This window comes from Emydura macquarii, unplaced genomic scaffold (genome assembly GCF_026122565.2).
Source record: "Emydura macquarii macquarii isolate MOO-44397 ecotype Brisbane River unplaced genomic scaffold, CSIRO-AGI_Emac_v2 contig_450, whole genome shotgun sequence".
NCBI classification, from domain to species: domain Eukaryota; kingdom Metazoa; phylum Chordata; order Testudines; family Chelidae; genus Emydura; species Emydura macquarii.
In genome coordinates, this window is record NW_027130587.1 from 4,336,537 (window position 1) to 4,352,762 (window position 16,226).

Consider the following 16,226-nt stretch of genomic DNA (forward strand, 5'->3'; position numbering starts at 1 on the left):
AAGCAGCAAAGCTGGGGAGGAACCCTTCTGCAGGATCTACCTGCTGTGGGTTTGCCCCCGGTGCTGGGAATCTCCTCAGGGAGCTGATTTCACCTTTCAGAGCCTGGTCCCCAGAACCGGAGCTTTAAATGAAGGCCTGAGTGCTCAAATAAACCGAGGCCCCTCTGTGCCCACTTGACACAGCCTTGGTGGTGTAAAGGGACCTTCATATAATGGACAGTTCAGACCCAGGAATTTCAAAGGCCTCCACCAACCAGGTTTCGAAATAGATGACACCACGCAGGAGAGCTTTGTGCTGCTAAGGCATGAATCCCTGGAGGCAGAGGGCCAGCTTGCTGTCACGGAGACCTGGCTCCTGGTACGAGCCAGCCCCGGCTCTTCCAGACACATCCTCCTCGCACAGTGCTGAGGAATGACCTCATTCACCAAATCTGGGTCCAGCTACCCTTCCCTCCGGGTTGGCTCCTGTCCTGGCTGTAGGACGGGGATGATGGTGATGTTCCTGCCTCTGAAGGAGAGGGGGGCCGGTGCCGAGAGTAAATAACCTAATATTTGTTTCTTCAGTGCTTTGGAGACACAGTGGCTGATTCAAAACGCTTTGAAAGCAATGCAAAGATGCCCCAGGCCCTCAGAGGGCTATAGCCTGCTACGATGCAGCCCAGGGGAGGGCAGTAAAGGAGGCTCTTGTCAGCCACTTTTGCCTGCCCTCCCTAGTCTGGGCAGCCAGAGCTGCTGTCCTTCACAGCTGCCTCCTGAGGGGTGCCTACATTATGTTACGTCTGTGCCAGGAGACTTCTCCCCGCACCAGCTCCCAGGCTTTTAGCTGTGGCCAATCGCATCCACTGTCCCTTTGGCTTGGTTTTGGCATCTGCCTTCCTGTTCTAAACTGGGAACTGCTAAACAGCTGCCATGTCCCACCCCAGAGGTGGCTGCATTTCAGCGGCGTGGGGAGTGACCACTGTGTGTTATCCACAGAGCATCTTCAGATCCTTTTGGGTTGGAGAGCACTGCCTAAACGTAAGGTATTTTTAACCATGGTCATTAACGAGTTAACGACATAAAGAAGGGGAACAGGTCTGTTGGTGGGATCATGCACTGGGTCCATGGAGCTCCTTCCTAAGTCCCACAGCGAGAGCTCAACAGCCGCTCCCTGAAACCTTTGGCCAGTTCTTCTCTTCTGAACTCTGCTTGGAGGGAGGGGTAAAGTCTTGTCTATACGGGAACATTTTTTGGGGTGTATAACCTAAGGTGTGAATTTAAACCAATGTAATGATACAGGTCTGTTCCCTCATCCCCTCTTACTCCGGTAGAAGAGTGTCCTCACAATGCGCCATACCTCTGTAACTAGAACTGGAAAGCTTCCCGTGTAGACAAGGCCTAAGACTAGGGGGAAAGATAAAGGCACAAATTGAACCCCCGGCACCTAGTTCTCCACCGATTTGCACCTTGTGTATTGGGTAGTTACTACAACTGGTCACACTGGGTGTGAAACGCCACCATTAACATAAGAACGGCCAGACGGGGTCAGAGCAAGGGTCCATGTGGCCCAGTGTCCCGTCTTCCGACAGTGGCCAGTGCCAGGTGCGTCGGAGGGAATGAACAGAAGAGGCCATCAGCAAGAACCCCAGGTCTGCCACCTCTTAACATCTAGACTTCCATGACTGCTGGCGTGGGCCAGCTGGCCGACCTGGGGTTTTAGTCCCAGTTCTGCGGCCAGCCTGAGGTGTGAGCCTGGATGAGTCACTTCCCCTCTGCCTCCCATCCCACCCTGGCTCTAGGCTGTACGCTCTTTAGGGCCGTGGGTCTCTCGAGCGCCCCGTTAAATGAAGCCCCTGGTCCTGGTTGGGCCTCCAGGTTCTCCTGGCATCCAACCAGTCCTGAGGTCGCTGAGTGACACGCAGCCGCAGGAGTGCTCTGACTCCCGCTCCCGTGTGGGCCCCGCACTCTGCCATCCCCCTGCCTTGTGCCTCAGCTTCCCACTCCCTGACCCCAACGCACTCTCTGTGCTGGGGCTGGCCTGGGGCTCCCTTACACTGGGCCCTTCCCATCCCCTCTACAGCCCCTCATGCCTCCTTCATTGCACCCCAGATACCTGGCTGCATCCATACACCTGCTTTCTCCTGCCCTCTTCATCCGTGCCTCGCATGTAGATCAGACCCTGCCCCATCCCTCCACTGGGCAGCCCCAGAAGCGCTGCGTGGCACAGGAGTCAATGCTCAGCTGGCCCCGTGCGGCTGGCTTTCCAGCTAACCCTGTAGCCCCCTCTCTAATTAAACCCTTAAACACCCTGTAAATTACATAGCAACCTGCCTTGGCAGATGACTTGGCAGTAACCAAGGGGGAGAAGAGGAACAAAGAGGAGGGCGAGAAATACATTTTTTAAAGTTCCCCTGCAGCGGCCTCTGGGGAAGGAGGGGCAGAATCTAGACCCAGGGCGGCCTTTAGACCATGGGGATGATCGTTCTGGTAACCGCTCTGCCGTCTGTTCTTCTAGATAATTGCACCACGCCCATGGCGGTGGTATCTGAATGCCTGGCTGCTCCATGCTCAACATGGAGACACTCAGATAGGGATGGATGCATCGGAGCAGAGGTAGATAACATTGATTTTGAAGGCTCTCTCTCTAAATTAGTCCAGGCCTAATTACCCAGCCCCTTGCTGAGTTGCAGCCTCGTGGGGACCACAGAGCCTGGAAGACGGACACAATCCCCTTTTGCATTTACCATAGCACCTTCCGTCTGATCACCTCAAAGCACCGCGTGGATAATGACCTCAGCTCCACAATACCCATCCCATATAGGCAATAGTCCTACACAGGCGCAGAGACGCTCCAACGCCACGCAGTGGGTCAGGGGCAGAGCCATGTAATGCTGACGGTGGCGGAGTTACAGAAGAGAGACTAGACGTCGGGCTGTGCTTAGCACTTCCCCAGAAGTCCTTCCTGCCAGTCCCTTGCTCTCCGGGCTGGAGACACGTTTCTCCCGCCTGCTGATCCCCAAGCAGGCCTCGGTCGATAACCAGCCGTTGCATAATTACCCAGCGATTGCCTGGGCAATCACTCCGTTCTGTTCTCTTACCGCAGGGGCTGGAGCTCAGCTGCTTAACAAGAAGCTGGGAGCAATGTGGTGCAGAGAGAAGGAACAAATCACCACCTCTCGCCCCCACCCTGAATGGCGCCAGGAGCCCCAGGGGACAGACTTGTGCCTGCCCATGCGCTGAGGCGATACAGCCTGCTCCGGGAGATGCTGCAGGGAGAAGCCAGGGGATCTGGGCATCAGTGCTGTGACCCCGTGGAGTGCGTCTTCAGACAGCCAGGGCAGTCCCCAGCTGGCCTGCAGTCTGCCCCGGGGAGGTCAGGCCAAATCTGCCTCCAGTCCGGAAAGGCAGAGGACTTTAGAGAGGGAGCTGGGGGCGGGATAGCTGGTTATGTCACCAGAAGACCCCTCTGTTCCTCCTGGCAGGACCCTGGCATCAGCCCATGCATGCAATCAGACACGGACTGCAGGCAGGCTTTCCCTTTAAGTGATGCTGTGAAGACGCTCCGGCTCCTGATCTGCTGGGGCTGGTCCCGTCGGAATCAGTTGGTGCCAAGCCCCTCCGGGAGGCAAAGCCAAGAGAGACGAGGCAGCCGCTGCTGTGACTAGACAGAGCCGGATGGCTGAGGAGTCCCTGCTCTGCCTTGAAGTGAAATCCCTCCCTTGGCTTCCCCTGAGCCTGCCTCCCTCGCCTGTGGTCAGAACCCCACGCTGCAAAGCCAGCTCCCAGCAAAGTCCCCAGCACCACACAGGGCGTTGGCTGGTCTCCTGGGGCTGCCTGTCCCTAGGCAGTGGGGAACACGTTCTGTCTGACTGCTGGGCTGCCGGCTAGGGGCATTTCCTGCAAACGGAGGCCATTGATACTGACCGGACGGGGGCATTAAAAAGCAGTTCGATGGATAGACAGACAGAGATCACAGTGATAGCTGCAGCAACACAAAGCCGTGGAGCAGCTGCCCCTTTAACAGCCCCAGGCAAGCTGTCCCCAGCACAACCCTGGCCCCGCCCGTCCCCTCTGCAGCGTCTGACTTCTAGAGGGCTCTGGAAAGCTCTTGCAGTGGCCCCCCAAGCGGAGGAAGCGTCAATAATTAAGCAGGCGAGTCAGGGCCCAGATGTCAGCTCTTATTTAAGGAGCTGATCTCAATACCGCATAGGCAGCACTTAAAGCGTGTCTAAAAAAAGACTCCGGACTCCTCGCTCTCTCCAGAAGCAGCCTCCTGCGCCCTGCCAGGCTGGGCAGCACCCGTCGGGGCTCTGACAAGGCAACTGGCGTCAGCCGGCGGGGCGGGGCGGGAGCAGGACCGGCCGAAAGGGGGCTGGGGAGGACGTTCCCGTGGGAGGTACTGGGGAGTCTGGAGGATGCTGCACTATATCCTCTCCTCTCCCTGCCGTACCCCAGCCTACCCAGTCCCTGTCCTCTCGTCCACCCTGGCTCTAGGAGAGTGGTATGTGGTGAGGAAAGCCCCCGGGGGTTCCTTGTACACGGAGGCACCACCCTGGCCCGGTCAGAAGATGCCAGGACGGGATGTGACAGTGCCCGATGCCCTCTGCTGGGAAAGCTCGCTCCGGCCATTCTCCCCCCAGACCCGGAGCCCTGGCGCGCCTGCTGCAGAAGCGCCCGCGCAGCTCGCAACGCCCCCTCTGCTGGGTGGGGAAGGGCCCACCCCAGACCCGCTGGGAGACCCGAGCTTTGCCGACATCGCCAGCCAGCTTCCTGCCGAGCCTCTGCTTTGAGGCAACGCTGGGGAGCAGGGCGGGGCTGCTCTGCTGAGCCCCTTTTCTTCCTCGCAGGCCCACATCCAGCTAGATGCAGTTGAAGCCCAGAAGCACCTTGAGTTGGGAGCAGGGAGGCCAGTTTCTCTTTCCCAGCCTCACTTGTCGCCCGTACGCAGCCCACTGGAGCAGTCAAGTTACCAGGGGATAAGCCTCAGGTCCGGCACAAGACAACAGCTAGATCCGCCCTGCAGGGCGCTACTAGCCCCTCCAGTCCCTGGAGCCACTGAACTCCTCCTCCGCCTCCCCCCACACCAGCACAGCTGCTTACACTTAAAGAAATCTCCCTCTCGGGGCTGTGTGGGGAGAGTCTGGCCAGCTCTCCTCATCCCCCAAACACTCGTTAACATCTGTGTCCTCAGCACCTCAGAGGATGCTACATTACACCACTAACCTCACACGACGTCCTGCTGCTTATTCTGATGGGTTCTCTGCTTTCCCCACGTCACCAGACCAGCTGCACCACAGGCTCACTCACTAACCCAGTCCCACAAAGCCCCTGGCTCAGTCACTAACCCAGTCCCACAAAGCCCCCGGCTCAGTCACTAACCCAGTCCCACAAAGCCCCTGGCTCAGTCACTAACCCAATCCCACAAAGCCCCTGGCTCACTCACTAACCCAGTCCCACAAAGCCCCTGGCTCACTCACTAACCCAGTCCCACGCTTGGGTGCAGGGTAAAGCTCTGTAGCGTCCCTTGGCTAATATTTCCCTATCAGTCTGAAGGGATTTTTAACTAAAGCCTTTTTTTTTAATCCACAAAACCATTTCCCAACAGGACCCGTGTTGTGAATGCCTCGGTGAGGCCCCCACCCACTGCCCTCTGTGGGGGACACAAGGCCCCTCCAGCCAGCTGGCGTTATGGTCTCAAAGCCCTGCCGCGTCTCTGTACATCGCGTCTGGTCTCAGCACTGGGATGATGGCTCTTGTTTCTGTAACAGCCTGCAGCCTTATCAGGAACATGAGCGTGGCGTGTAACCCCCTTGGATCCAGCCCCGGGGCACAAGGCACTGGGCTGTCACCTCCCCAGCCCCCTTCATTAGCACAAAGGCGAGGCAGGGAGATTTTCCAGCCAGGCTCAGTGCGGAGTTCTGCACTGGATCCAGTCAAAAGCAGCTGGTAAGTAGGATGTCCGGGCCTGTCCACATGGCCGGATCTCCGCAGCACAGTGGCCCAGTTCCCCGGGGGCTGATGGTAGATTAGCTAATGAGCACGCCCCGAGGCATGTTCAGTGATGTCACAGGGGGCAGCTGGCAGCCACGGACTCCGGCGTTAACCTGTAACAGGCCCCCAGGGCTGCAGGACTGACTTCGAAATCCTTGTCTGCGTGGCTCCGAAGGCAGCTGAGGGTTCAGTTGGAATTTAAGCTGCGCCAAGGCCTCGTGCTAGCTGTCTGCACCCTCATGAATTACTTCCACCGTGGAGATTCTTCTGCCCACAGAAAGCCCAGCCCGCAGGGCTCCCTGATCATGGCACCAGGCCTTGCAGATCTCAGGATCTAGATGCACCGTCTTGGAAGGCCTCGGAGGCTCTTGCCAGCCTCCGGCAGAGGAGATGACAAGCCCAAGGAGGAAATCACCCAACTGCATGCAGGGACTGATGCTTGGGGAAGGCACCCACAGAGTGGTGTTGTATGCAACGGCAACGAGCCATCCGTGAAAGGAGGAGTGTGGTGGGAGAGATCAAAGAAAGAGAAGGGCAGGAGAAGGGGCAGGACAGGCAAGAGGAAAGCTCAGAAGAAGAGAGGGAGTCAGCAATATGAGGCATAAACGTGACATGCGCCTGGGGCGAAGCATGTCCCTAAACTGGTCCCAGAGCCACGGCTCTAGCAGGAATGTGGTACAAAGCAAAGGGGCGTCAAAGCTGCCACGGCAGCGAAATCTCCAGCGTGTTTTGCAAGCCCTGTTCAGGCAGGAGAGCGAGGCACAACCCCAGGCTGCAGCGAGATCGCCAGCCTGCCCTGTAAGAGGTTAAGAGCTACTCACCCAGACTGCCAGGCAAAGCCACAGCTGCTTTGCAAGTCATCCTAAGTCAGGACCGCAATGCAACGCCAGCACTGCAGTGCAAACCGTGACTGCGGAGCCGTTCCAAGGCTGCCCCCGTAAATCAGACAAACCTGAGGCCGTCAGAGCAACGCCGCCGTACGGGAACTGCCGGGAAATGGCTGAACTATAAAGGAGTTGTCAAAGTCTGTCGCCGAGAGATTCCCCTCTTCTCTGCAGCCTGAGCACAGCCCAGAGGGCAAGTAAGAGCTCTTCCAAACACGGCATCCCATGCACATCCTTGCCCAGATTCTTCCTCGCTTAACTTCCCCACCGGTCGCAGCAAGCGGCTGTCAGCCGGCCCTGCTAGAAGGATGCAATGCAAAGCCAAGACGGCCGTTCTAGTGACCAGTCCCTGCACATCATCCCTTGCTGGTGCCCTCCGCTCAATGGGAATGAAGAGAGCTTGTGCCCGGCACGAGGAACGTGGCACTTTGCAGGACTGGGGCCCTCACGCACAGGGCATGGGTGGCTGGGCACCAGACAGTCCTGGAAACGCTTCGCTGCGGCTTTTTGAAAGCACCTGCCTGAGTTCCCGACGCTGATGCTGGAAATAAGATCAGCGTCAAAACAGAGGCTCAGGCAGAAGTCACTCCTCATTCTCAGGCACTGAGCCACTTGCTTGCCGAGGGGGATTAAAACCAGATTAAGCAGGTCAACCCGTTTTATAACCCCACGTCACAGAGGGACTCCCACTTACCTGGGTGTGGAGGAAACAGGCAGCCAGGTATCTAGGACCAGGGGCACGTGTCTCCGTGCACATTCCTGGCAGTTCCCACTTCCCCGTGATGAGGGCCTCACGTTTTTGGTCAGTCCAGGTCACATCTAGCCTGGGTTCCACTGGCGCCTTGTAAACTGACCAGAAGTTCCGGAACGAGAAACTCCAGCAGGAAATGACGCAGGGTCTCATTCCTCTGACAAACTGTCATGGGAGCTTGGGCTCTTCTTCCTTTCAATCTGGGCCCTGGAGTCTTTTGGCGATCGGGAGGGTTATGGAGTTAGACCAAAGCATTTTCCACGTGGTACCAAAGCGTCGGTACAAAGGAAATGGAAACTGGACTTTAGTTACTGTGTGGTTGGCTGCTGCTTCTGGAAAGAAAGAAAGAAAGAAAGATATTTTTCAACATTTTGGCAGCGGTGTCACACTTTTAGAGCTGACTAACAAGTCCCCAAGCAACATAGTAACGCGTTGTACCATAGAGAGAAACTTCCTCACCTGCTGTCCCTCGGTGACTATGTAGTCCCATATTAGCAGACGCGATAGAAACTGTCTCGGTCCCATTAGGGGGCATGGGGTGGGGTCCAAGCCTGAAATTCCACATCCAGATCCACATATTCCAGTGTTCGGGGGTGTTTGGAGCCCATCTTTAATTTAAACTCACTCAGGTGATGTGCCCTATATACATTTGGCGCCCCGATATCATGGTGAGGAGATAGCTAGCTAGCTAGATACTGCGTCTCCTTATGTGTTATAAATAAACCCGATATCATGGTGAGGAGATAGCAGCTAGCTAGCTAGCTAGATACTGCGTCTCGTTACGTGTTATAAATAAATCCCTTACCCCACTTCTATATGAGTTGCTGATGCCCTGCTATAAAACCCATTAGTAATGGTCTTGTCTGAAGAGACTCTGAGCCCGGTCCAGCCTTTGATTCATTGCACGCCTCTCCCCGCCCTATCCTGGTTGAGATGATTCATTGCACTGGCTGCTTTCTCCCACCCTTTGCCTGGGGTCTCTGCAGAAATGATCATTCATGCCTTGACCACTACAGCCTGCACTGGAGCCCCACAGCCATCCTCAGATGGGATCTTTGCCATCTCGGTTAAAGCCGGGTGTGGACGGGAAAGGGCTCTTCTTAGATTCATTTTGCATTGGAGAAGGAGATGGAAATGTTCCATTAAACAGACTGACCTGAAGACGAAAGGTGCTGAACTGGCAGCTCCAGAGCCTTGTCCGCACACAAAAGTTGCACCGGTTTAGGAACTGATTTAGTCAAATCCATGCAGTCTCCTAGTGTGGATGCTCTTAAAACAATTGATCTTATGCCACTTCCTTGCCCACATAAACTGGATTGATATAAGGGTCTCTTAATCCAATTTCAAAGCACCCACACAAGGGGGACGCACCAATTTAATGATTTCAGTTTCTAAAGCAATGTAGTAAAATCGGCGCAACCTTTGGGTGTAGACAAGGCCCCAGAGAGCACGTGCTCTTTTTCGTCACTGAATGGACAGAAGCAAGACAAGCGAGTTTAATTTTGGGCCCGTGGAGAAGCCAGGGGTGACCTCAAATTATAAAGAAGCTGCTGCACTGGTCTGCTCAGATGACGCTGTGTGATGAGTACATCGCAATGGGTGTGTGGGGGGGAGAGTGGGGGGAACGCCAGCCCCGTCTGCTCCCCCGTTCCCTTCCCCACCCCTGCGGGGCACATCACCTGCTCCTTACTGAACGCTGCCTGGCGGCAGCCACACCAGCTCAATTAAAGCTGCACTGCAAGTGGATTGATTTCTTATGGCTCGATTTCACCTTGACTCTGAGTCATTCCTTTTCTTTATAGCCCTGCATTCCTCTGCCCTGCCAGCACTGCCAGGAGAGCCCCCGGGGTTCCCTAACCCCTTCAGCTGCTGCCTGGGAGGCGGAGAACCCCCTCTGCATACTGCAACACCTTCCCCCTCACCCCCTCTGATCAGCCAGCTCTGCGGATGGACGACTTCAGCAAGAACCAGCCAGGAAGCAGAAAGCCCCCCGGCCTGCGAGGAATCATCGGCTCGGCTCTCTCATTCATTTTCATTAGGGGCAGCCAGCATGCTGCAATCTTGCTGGAATAGGCTCTGCAGAGTGACTCAGCAGATGGAGCCCGGAGCTACTGGGCTCTTCCTGGAGGGTTGGGACAGCCTTCCGACCCCTGAGATTAACCCTGCCCGCCTGTTCACCCCGCGTGCCATGGGAGACCTACCCCCCGCCACCCCGGAAAGGAGGGAGCCAGTCTGGCTCCTGGGGAGGGATGCATGCTAACTCGGCGTACGGCCAGGAGGGATCCCAGTGCAGAGTGTACAGGGATCTCAGTAAAAACACATCAGCAAACGAGCCCGTCTGCACGGACGGGTTGGCCTAGTGGTTAGAACCCAGGCGCCCCGACTCCCAACCCGCTGCTCTCTCCCCAGGTCAGCCACTAACGCCCTGCGTGATCTTGGGTCAGTCCCCCCGCCGTAAAATGATCTCTTTTGTGCGGTTCCTGTAACACCGACTAAGGAAGCCAGCCTCTATTTGGACTGTCAGCTCGGCGGGTCGGGGGCTGTCATTTACAATGTGTCTGCGCCGTGTCCGCGCCATGCGGCCCTGCTGGTGTTTCTAAGTGCTACTGCAATACAAATAACCACTTGTGGCGCTTCCCTTATGGAGCCCGGAACCGTAAGCCACCCTGTCACCTCTGCCTTAGCTTTGCTGGAGCTTACGCTGTGACGGCCACACCAGCCTGTCCTTCTCCGCAGCAAACGTCTCCGGACGCTGCCGGTCTTGCAGGCACCGGTCAGTGAACGCCAGGCCCCCAGAGACGCCTCTCTGCAGCGTCCAGTCCTTCTCACTGGACGCTCCCGGGAACTACTCAGTCCGCTGTCTCCAAAGAGACGGTGCGCGCACACTGGCCGGTCAGCCCCGCTGAGGACACATGCTTGGCCTTCACACACCGCACTGAGATGGCTTCTAGTGAAACTGAGAATAAGTTTATTCATCAAGGACAGAGCTTTAAGTGGTGCTAAGCAAGAGAAAAAGGGCCAGGCCTGGTTACAAGCCGCCCAACGATAACCTGCTTTTAGTGACTAAAACTTAGTTCTAGCAAGCCACAGACTGCCTGGACTGCTTTATCCCGCACATCAAGCCAGCAGGATCTCCAGCCCCGCAGGCAGGAGTCTCCACTGCTGACAGATTCGGAGAGTGCTGAGGCCTTTGTCCTCTAAGTGATGGGTAACCAAGGGCTTCTCTCCCCGTCTTTTTATAGCCCAGTGAACCTTCGCAATGTATTCCTTGGAAGCCTACACCGCAGACAGAGTACTTCTCCCGGGCTGGGGTGCAGACGCCAGGCTGTCTCCCTCCTCCTCTGGTCAATCGGCTTTTCCGATTGGTTTGATCACTTGGTTTACCTTAGATGTAAGTGAACTTTCATTGTCATTCGCGTGAAATCAAGCCCTGCAGACAGGAAAATCCACACGCCTTTGTCTAGAGCCGGCTGGGTTATCAGCTGCCTCCCCCCCCATGTTTTAAGAACATATTTCCAGCACCCAGACATAACCCTCTATACACAACCCCTACATACATCACCCGGTGATAGTCCTGACCAGTTTTTACAGCTACCTTACAAGACCATGTCTGGCTACATATTCTGACAACCGTCTGTTGGGTTGGCCCTTTGCCTGTTGACTTCAGGTGGGTCTTAGGGTCACACCAATAGGGCTGCACTGAAATTTGATAATGGGCCACAGTAATGCACAGCTACTTAATTGACGAGAGATTGGGATCCTTTCTGTCGGCCTTCTGGGACAGGCTGTAGAATTTTGTCTCAGGCATATAATCAGTGCGGGTTTGCTGCTTTCCACCAGCTGAATGCCCTGGATTAGGTTCCCCTGAGGATGGGCATTTCAGCCAAGCACCCACCCACTATTCCTTATTTCAACCCCTCCAGATGCCCACCTCACTCAGTGTTCAGATACCAGTGTTCAGATACCATGGGGCCCTATAAGTACTGACGTGTGATTACCACACACGTACCTCTGTGTCACGAGACTCCAGCTAGGCAAGTCCCGGCCCCGCTCTGTGCCTCAGTTTCCCCATCTGTAAAATGGGGATAATGACCCTGACTTTTGTGAAGCGCTTTGAGAGCTACTGATGAAACGCGCTAGATAGACGCTAGATGTTGTCATTGTTCATTCCCCAGCTATCCCTGGGCTATGTCAGTGTCCCTCACACATCACAAAGTTTCTTGTCTGGGATCCATTTGCTATGTCTCTTTCATCTGGAGCGCTAAGATCATCTGTTGGGATGAACCCGGCATGTCCCACGTGGTCTGTGTCCTGTAATTTCAGAGACTCTTCCCTGGGCACCATTGCTCTTCTTCTCCTCTTTTGCTATAGGTCACCAGAGCGCAGAGATAAACATCCCACAGTTATAGGGTCTGTGTGTCAATTGTTCCCTTTCTAGACTCAGCAGGAGTTTGCCAGAACAGACGCAGGTTCAGTGCTTGCTTGATTCCAAGAGCAGGAGCAGAAGCTGCCTCGCAGAACAGACCCGATGTTGAAGAGCTGCTGTTCCCTGCAAGCCACTGAGCTGCGCCTTTCTGCCTTTCTGCCGAGAAAGTAGCCACTGTGTCCCTAGAGTTCCAGGAGCCCGTTACAGAAGAGGCACGGACGCAGCATCACCCGTTATCACTATTTTATCCTAAGTCTCGTGACAGGGGCTGTCCTGGAAGGACTAGCTCCCGGAGTCGGGATTATTTCGAAAGCTCAGCATTCACTTGTGGTTTTTTAAAAAAAGTAAGTTTCCAGCCCTTTTGGCTGCAGAGAGAAGTTTGAAGAAGTGAAACCTCACTGCTCGAAACCGGACTAAAAAGCACTCAGTTTTTCAAACTATTTCATGATTTCTGAATGTAGGCAGACAGCCAAACTATACACACTGGCTTGTCTGGGGACTTTATGTTTGTTCTGCTCACGCGTCCCTTCCTCTCCCTGCCCTCAGCCCGTTTTTACTGAACTGGAGCCGAAGAGGACATGGTCTTCCCAGCCCACAAGAAGTTTTGCGATTTTGAAATTTGTTCCTGTCCCAACTCACGCTGGAAAGTGAAAATCTCAAAAATTTCAACGACTCGGAAAAACTGAAAACAATGCAGCTCGGGGCAGTTGAAGCATTTGCGTGTCAATCATTTTGAAACGTTTCCTTTAGATTTTGACCTTTGTAATTTTTTGTCTTTGTATTCTCTCTCTTTTTTTTTTTTTTTTTTTACTTTAAGTTACCTTGAATTTCAAAATGAAAAATGGAATGTTTTGTTTCAAAAATGGCGAACCGGGACATCTTGACACCTTCGAAACAATTGGTCCACATTTTGTTTTGAAATGGGAAATTCATCAGAAGTGACCCCCTCCCCCTAACAGTTTCAGTGATGACAAATCGGCATTTTCCAGTGAAAAAACATTTTGCCAAAAAATTCCCGCCCAGCTCTGATCTGAACCCCTAGCGTTTATCTGGGGGGCAGCGGCTTGGAGAAACACCCTCTGATTTTGTCCTAGAAGAGATCAACCAAGAAAAACAGGCCTGAGGTGATTCCATCAGCGCCCATCATGGAGGTGAAACAAAATCACTGCTCTATGAACGCACATGGCCAACTGGAGAACCCCCTCCCTCAGCTCTGAGGAATTCGCACAGACACTGGTTCCGGACCCTGTGAGGACGGTGGATTGAGATGGAATGCACGTCACCTGCGTTGTTGCGAGATAATTGCTTTCATGCCCTCTATAAATAAAAATGACGCAGCACAGCCTGACAAGTTGACTGCAGTAAGGATCACACTATTGCTCTGAGATCCACTGGGGAATCGCCCCAGTCGAGGGTGCGGCGGGAGGAATGATCGATGGGAAATGTTGCAAATGTCGATATTTACCAGTCTCGGATGGAGTCCTTGGAACCCAGGACAAGGAGAGGCACAAATCTTTATGTGCGGCAAAGGGTTCCATCAAGACCCTGCCAAAGCGACGGAGAGAAACTACAGAGGCTGCGGCGTCAAACCAGACCACAGCCTTCGTTCCCCGCTTTGTTCACCGACTAGCCAATTAAGTAATTGCACGGGTGACTTCGCAGTTCCTGCAATAGCTCCTCTCCCCAGAAGAGGAAGCAGGCCGGTCCCTATCCAAACAGGGAAACTGAGGCACAGAGGGGCTCGACGACATGAGCCCAGGAACAAGCATATGCGCAGGATCGGGATGACGTCACTTTCACTGGCAGAGAGGCAGCAGTTGCTTCCAGCTCCACGGCTCCTTGTGCGGTAGTGACTCGTCCCAGCTGCGGTGCTGGGCTTCTCCGGTTCCAGGCCCCTGCCCACGAAAAGATTTGCTTCTAGAGCCGAACGCTGGGGTTCAGGCTCGTCTGACCCAAGGGGAAAGGGGTGGGTGAGGCCAGGGCTAGGCCCAGCCCAGACTTACCCGTGTTTGGCCAAGATCCACATTCCCCTTGATTTTGCCCCATGCCGCTCTGAAAAAATGCTCTCCGCCCCCTTTAAGCAAGACTTGCCAGTGCAGCCCGCTGGCCGGGGCGCTACCGGGCACTCAGGGGACCTGTGGGCTAGTCCCAACCCCGCCGCTGACCCATGGTGTGAACTAGGACAAGCGACTAGCATTTTCCGTGCCCGTTTCCACCTCGGAGAGGCGGCCGATGCCTGCGCGATGTACGAGCCCAGGGCCACGGGCCAAATTTTAAAGGCCCCAAGTCGTCTTATTCTGGAATTCAGTGAAATCGAATTCAAACGCCACTCCTTTCCTCTGCTGCCGTGTGTTCCTTCAGCCCGGCTTACTCATCTCCCTGCCCTTTAATCACCCCTCGGCCAGGTGCAGCCTCATCTCTTATTCCCAGTCGGCCATAAATCCAAACCCACGATCGCCTGGGCCTTGTGAAATATTTATTCTCTCCCTCCCCCTGCACCACCACCTCCCGTTAAAAGGGGAAGAAAGGAACCGGTCGATGCTATTGATCTGTGTAGAATTGCAGTTGTTCCGGGCAAGAGCTGGGAAAAGGAGGGGGGGAAGCGTCTGTTGGTAAGTACAAAAAGAGCCCATCTGGCGTGTGCTTGTTCCCTGGGCATTTGATTAGATTCCCCCTGCTGTTACCCATACGGCTCTGCTCCAGAGCCCGGTCTACCCTGGCCAGTGCCTGGAGCCGGGACAAGAAATGGCTCCTCTCTAGCGAGCGGGGAGGTAGCCCCAGGCCAAAGGTCAGGAACGTTTGGACGCAGGAGTTTGGGCCGAGTTCGTCTCTAAGATTGCGATGTTTGGGCCCCGTCTCCAGCACTTGCTGCATAAGTTACGAATGTTAAAAAAAAAAAAGTGCTTTAGCCCGTCAGCTAATTGCTCGGTCCTCGGCCCCTTTCGTTACCAATTAAGCGCTGCCCGTAGTGTCGTGCTAGGAGGCGAGCTCGGGTTCTGGGGGGATAACGTGGAGCGAAAGGAAACTATTTCCCCAGCCTAGGGTCTGCAGGAGGACAGCACCATGGTCCTGACCGGCCTTCCCTGCTGAAGCCCTGAGAGCTGATGTCACACCATGCTCCGTGCTCGGCGCAGGGCAGGGCAGATCTGCTGAGCTAGATACTCGGTACATGCAGCAGATCATTTCCAGCTCGCTGCCACCCCTCGTGGCTGCCTTGCCCTTTGCATGGCAGCACCAGGGCACTGGGCCTAGAAGCCAGAGACCAAGCTCAGAAGACGTGTGTGTGGGGGGGGTGGGGGACTAGGTCTCCCCACCTTGATGCTAAGGGGCGTGACTTGTATCTTACAGGCACAGAATAAGACCCCAGGAAGGCACAGTACACCCCTCGACAGGCCTGAGATGCAAGAGGACGGGCTGCCCGTGGACCTGATTCTCCAGAGCATGCGGGGACCTGGCACCTATGCACAGTGGAGGGAAGATGCTCCCAGGGATTTAGGCAGCATAAAATGCAGACAAACCACTGGGGGGGGAGGGGGCCTTTCAAAAATGCCTAAGCAGTTTAGGCACCAATGTCCCATTGAAATCAACGGGTGCCAGGTGCCTTCAAAAATACTACCAGGCCTCTCTTGACAATCTGACTCTACACAACTGGAGATCTGGGTGCATTTGAAACCCCCCTCGTGCAAGGCAGGGGAGAACCAGGCCTAGTGTTTGCTCTGCTGCCTTCTCTCCAGGACACAGGAAGCTAGAATACCTACTAACCATCGAACGGCAGGGCCCGCAAGAGGTCACCGCGTGCAGCCCCCCCACCGAGGCAGGATTAATAATAATGCCCAGCTCTTCCATAGCACGTTTCATCAGCAGATCTCAAAGTGCTTTACAAAGGAGGTCATTGTCCTTAACCCATTGTACAGATGAGGAAACTGAGGCCCAGGGAGGGCATGTGACATGCCCATGGTCACTGGCAGAATCAGAAACAGACCCCTTGGTTCCTGAGTCCCAGTCATATGCTCTAACCACTAGGCTCCACCATAGTCATAGTTGTCCATGTGCGAATGGATCCCTGCTCAGCTCAGATAGTCCCTCGGGTGCTGGGGAGATGGCCCTGTGGTTCCGGCACTAGCTGAGGACTTGAGAGATCTGAGTTCAGTTCCCTGCTTGGTCACAGACTCCCTGTGTGACCCCGAGTAAGTCG